Source organism: Pelecanus crispus, chromosome 2, assembly GCF_030463565.1.
Source record: "Pelecanus crispus isolate bPelCri1 chromosome 2, bPelCri1.pri, whole genome shotgun sequence".
Taxonomy (NCBI): domain Eukaryota; kingdom Metazoa; phylum Chordata; class Aves; order Pelecaniformes; family Pelecanidae; genus Pelecanus; species Pelecanus crispus.
The window spans coordinates 151,998,671-152,004,670 of NC_134644.1; positions in this window are offsets into that span (position 1 = coordinate 151,998,671).

Below are 6,000 nucleotides of genomic sequence, written 5' to 3' on the forward strand. Positions count from 1 at the left end.
ATGAAGGCCTTGTACTTTAGATGTCTCTGTCTCACTGCTTGCTACATATAGCTTTTAAGATGTCCTTAAAATATCTTCAGCTGACAATTCTCTCTTCCACATCATCTTAACCAATAAATTCAGTCCCAACCCACTCCCTGGACACTCCACACTTCCTCTCACTTAATGCATCAAACATTTCCTAATTCTCTCCTCTGCTACCAATGTTATGAAAACCAGTAAAGTTCCACTGCTTAGAAACAGGAGGAACACTGGAGAATCAGCCTACTGTTTGTAAAGTGCTGTACAAAATCACCATACAAATCACTTATTCAATAATAAAAGCACATCCTGTTCCACCAAACATGTCTCATATCTTAATGTTGTAATGATTTCACTGGAAAGTCACTTAAATCAGTGAGGAACGCAGGGATCCTCCTGTGAATTGCCGAAGGAATCCTCCAAGAAAGATTAAGAAATTGATAACTATGCAAATATATATAAAACTGATTTTCTACTTGCTTTTTCTTTACTAAAAGAAGGATGTTCCCCAGGAGTCTTACTGCTTTTAATTAATGTTCTAGGAAAGGGAGCCATTCATGGAGAAACAGTATAGATTTCATTGCAAGGTGCTCTAAAATCTATTACTCAGTTAAATTAAAATAAAGATGTTTTCACATTAGTCTCCACAGGATGATAAAACAGTCACCTATCAGCAGTTTACCACCCAGCACTTGGTAAGATTCTTTTGATCTCAATCTAAATGAAAGATGTAGCTATCATCATATCATGAACACAGTTCAAACCCACACATCGTTCATTCATTTGTGATCAGATGGGAACTGGTTTCAGTGATCTCACACTGATCTGTGAAACCTCCTATCACCATAGCTTGTCATTCCTCTGATTTTTTAAAATGTTGGCAGTAAAGTTGGCTTGGGAGTTGATTTTCAGGCACTCAAAAGAAAAAAAAAAAAAAGAAAAAAGGGAAAACCCACACAACAACTTTGGGAGAAAGCCAGAATTCTCTTGGAAGTTTCCTTGATGAAGGAGTAGGAGTGGGATAGAGCAATATCCTTGATTTTGGCAGCAAACCTTTCTTCTGGCAACTTCATTAAAAAGCCATTCCATTTTATGAGTTATCAGCAAAGAGCTGGCATTTCTGAGCGTGGCTGATGGTCCTCCCTGTGCTGACAAAATTAGAAACATCAATAATTCTTAGATTAATTGCTTAGAAAATTTCCAAGAGGCAAACATTTCCTTATTTTTAGACCCTTGTTTTCTGCTGTAGTCAAAGCAGTAGAGGCCAAAGTTCAACTACATGTATTTCACTTAAACGGTGGGTTCCCTGTACTCTGAGTTTTATATGTGCGCAGAAACAAGTATGCATCAATGCTATGTGGGTGGGGGGGCATCCTATGGTGAGCCCCCAGTTCCCAGTCCCTGAATAAATCCTGATTTATCTCACAGAAACCTGGAAGCAGTCTTCTTGCCTATGTGTCTATGTAACCTTCCAAAGGAGCAAAGGACATGGACATACTAGTGCCTCTAACAGGGACTACTGGGGACCAGGAATGTGAGTGCATGGAGGAGAATCCATGTCCCATGATGCTGGCTCAGCCATAATGAGGTTTTTCATGTGGCTACCAAGTGGTAAAAAACCCTGTTTTGGCCAAGAGGTGAGGATCCATGCTGGCAGTGACATGGTCTGTGGGAGTCCTAGCACAACAGCTGTTGTCAACACCTCAAGCACAAAGCTGAAAGTTGGGGAGCTATTGTGGAATAATGCAAGTTTCATCACTTAGATTTTCCCTGTTGCTCATGCAGGAAAAAAAAAAAGTCTTTCTGAACAAGTTTTGTGTACCCTTCTCCACCCACTACTTAGATATGCATCTGGAAATGCAATAGTGGGTTTGCTTTCTGACCGGAGGTCTATATTAGCTCTCCTGGAAGGCCCCACATGCTGCCCCTTAGCAAGGTACCAGCAGGTAGTTGTCAAGAAGCTTGTCAAGAAGCTTGTGTGTCTTCACCCTCTTTAACACATGAAATGGATAGAAAAGGATAAATACTGCAGTACTGCTTGAGAATGGTTAAAAAACACTGCTCAGAAGCTGTACTTGTGAAGAAAGGTCTTCACAAATCTTTTATTTGATCACCTAATGAGGCAAAAATAAATGGACTCTCACAGGTACCTTAGTGGGTCAGACAAAGCAGTGAGCCCCAAGCTAAACACAGGAGAGAAACAGGTTGCCGGTAAATTAATCATTGTTAATGCACTAGAAACATGACAGAAAAGGGTAATTAGCACATTTGGAGCAGAGACAGATATTAGTGGAGGGGGAGGTGGTCATTAACCTCTGTGGGGTGGGTGATAGGCAGTTAGCACCTGAAAAACAGTGGATTAGCAAAAGTGTGGTGAGAGGTGTATTGCAGTGGGCCATAAACTGTGCCAAACCTGAGACCATGGTCTGTATTAGACACTTCAAGCTCATTTTAAAGATTTTATATAGGCCTTCTCTTCAGGAACAGGACTGCGAGACCAGCATTAGAGTGGTCATTTTACAAAATAACATTTTCCTAATCATGATTATACATCTCTGTACTTCTCAGTTGTCCGTGTGAGCTCATTCTGAGTTGCAAACCTTATGCAGGCTCATCTTCTTCATTTTAAAGGAGGTAGATGATGCATTAGAAGATCTGTATCATATCTGGTGACAAACATGTCTGGAACCCACTGATTTTGAAGACCCTGGGGGGCTTTGGGAAGGCCTGATTTCACCTGATGTTTCTTGGTTCTTGGGACAATTGACTTCTGCTGATGAACTGGGCAAGGTTGGAGGCTACTTGAAACCAAGTGGGAGAACTCAGGAAAAAAATTATCTCCAGGTGTGACCTCATTCCAGCCCAGCCTGTAATTCTTTAATGATTTCTCCATGTAGATTCCTAACACCAGTAATCACCAAAGGTGCATTCTGCTTTTCACAGTATATAAACTAATCTAATAAAAATAGTGTCTCTCTTACAAATCTCTTATACTCTTAAACCATGGTGCTGACAACACCTGTTTCACACTATATGGGCAGGTATATCTATGCACACATGTATTCCTTTGTCTAATTCTTGATTGGTGACAATAAAGAATGAAGAAATGGAGAAGGCAACTCCTGAATGCTATAACAGGTCTAAACACAGACACCTCACAGCCAAGCAGATGCTCAGTTTGGCCAGCCTTTTATCAGCGAAGAGGTTTGAATTGTTCATCTATGCACACATGCAGGGGATTTTTTTCCTTCTGCCCAAGGTAGAAGGCAGAACTGCTTAGTCTAGGCTAAACACATAGCAACACCTTGAGGACATACCTCCAAATGCCCTCTGCACCAGGCAGCACGTGGGGCCTTACACTGAGCAGAGCATGGGCTGTCCAGCTCTCCTTGGAATCATGAGCACAGACATTCCTAGTATTTTACACATTTCACCTAGAATCCAATTTTACTATTTGTTAGATAAGTACCAGTCCTTTTAGTCACAGCTTTAAAGTGGGTCCAAAGTATAAAACGATGCTCAGGAAAGATTAGGCAGCTCAGGATTATCATTAAATTATTTGTTCTTCAGAATATGTGTGAGCTGCTCAAACGAAGTAGCCTCTGTATGTAGTAGCTGGACTGGAGAAAAGATGAAAGAAGTTACATTTTGGAGGACAAAAAATCCTACATTCAACAGGGGTTTGATACAGTGCCTAGCTAGGACGATTCTGTCTCATTTCTGAGTCATGCTATATATATCTGCTAGAATTACCAACTTACTAATGGTCACAGAGGTGAATGAACAGTTTGTTTAAATTTGTATAATCTTACTGTATTACATATACACACATTATACACAAAGCACAGACTGTTTTTTTCCAATACTGTTGCCAGATCTAACACACAAATTTAAGCGAAGCAAATAATTGATGCAAAGAGGGACAAAAATATCATCACTGAACTCAACAGTATGTTGTTTCTTAAAAAAATGCAACACATGGACTTCGAAAGTAGTCTCAAACAAAAAAGCATTATTCTGTTGATTTTTTTTCTGCAGAAGACTCAGCAGATTACCACTCTTGTCTCCGTTGAATGGCCACTTAGGAAAACACATTTTTTATCTGGGAGTTCTGCAGCTCTTACATATTCCAAACCCATTCATTTACAAAGCTAGCTGATAACAAAAGCATATTTAATTAAAATTTGACTGAAAAATATCCAGAATATCTCATTCACAGAGGAAACTATGGCTCCTTGATGAGATGATCATCTAGAAACACACTGAGACCCTACTGAAAGGTGCAGTGTAATCCCCATGGAACAAGGATGTCTGGATGCCTTTTATTATTTCTGAGAAAGACACATAAATTGGATTGTTCAAAATAGAAGCTCTCCAGATATTTCTTGAGCTATTCACAGATACATACTCAAGTAAATGGGCAAAGTTGCACTTGATGGGACAGTAATACATGTAAGTCTCCTTGTACGCTCACATATAGAAATATGCAAACTATTCGGCGGGGAGAGTTGTGGTGTGATGCAGGGGAGGTTCCACCAATTTGCAAGTAAAGACTCTCTTTACCTCTGAGGAAGCACTGAATAAAAGGCTCAGGGGTGCACAGCTTTTGAATTATAAGTAAATTCCCCCTCTCCAAAGCGATCTTCCTCATTCACAGAGATCCCACTCTTGAATTTCTGCAACTAGTTTTCAAGGGGTGTCACAAAAATGAAGCATAAAGGAAAGGAACATCTCACTGCATTAATATATATGCTCTAATTATATGAAAATGGGTGCAAGCTAGAAGAGTTGAGAGATGAAAGCACAGATCACTCAAATTTCTACTTTTCCAACTATTTGACTTTGAAAATTCACCTTTATCTTCTCATGTAATATATGTATATGTACATGTATGAACTATATGTATATACAATATATATGTATACATATGTGTGTGCATATGTGTATATACATAACATTAGCTTAAATAATATAGAAAGATGGACACACTTTCAAGAGGAGAAAACAAGAGACCGCCTGATTAGGCTACCAGATAGGTTAGTACTAACCAGAGTGGGGAGCAGGCTGCAGAGGTGGGGTGCCAGACTGAACTGTGAATGCCTCGAGAAGAGAACCAAATGGGTCCTTCAGATCTGCTAGATGGGACAGATCTGCGGTCAGCCATCAGAGCTGCTTTGCACAGAACTGACTGCACCTTCGTGTGTCCTTGGCGCTGCAGGTCTGTTGAGCTGCTGCAGTGAGAGATGCGATCAGACATGCACAGAGTGTGAAGCAGATGTTGGAAGCTGGGCATTTGCTTCTCTTCCATGACTGCAAACTAAAAATGTGCCTTAAGTAAGGGATTGCCTAAAAACGTGCTGCCCACTGAATGGACTGTCTCCTACTTCCCCCTTCCTCTCCTGCTCCGGGGAGATTATGTTCTTCTCTATGTGAGTAAAAGATTATTTCTGTCCTACACCAACTCAGCCAGTCTAGGTAGCATGGTATTAAGCTTTCAGCAAGTTATTTAGCGTAGGTCCATAGTAGTATACTACTGTTGTAGAAAGAATCAGTTCCTAAAGCCCAAAGCTCAAGCCCTCTATCAGCTGGACTCGCTGCCACAAGGGAAATGACACTACCTCTGAGAAACAGGCAAATGGGAAAAAGTGTAGGAAAATGACAGTTTGGGATAGTTTACTGTAGGCATGAAATAATGAGAGGGGACACATTTAATTACATAGACTGCATAGACAAAAGCAGCTTTTACTGCAACAAAACGGATTGCAACTTAGCAAAATAATCGCATAGCCAAAAATAAAGGCAAAAATATGACAGCCAACCTTCGCAGGGTCAAAGGAGAAGGGAGCGTTGGGCAGCCAGCCTGCTCCCTGCCACGGCTGAGAGGCACATCCATCATCGGTCAGCTATTCCCCTGCCTGCCCAGAGGCAGCTGTGCGGTGGAGATGCTGTAAGCACTACGTAGTAGCAGGGATTGTGAGA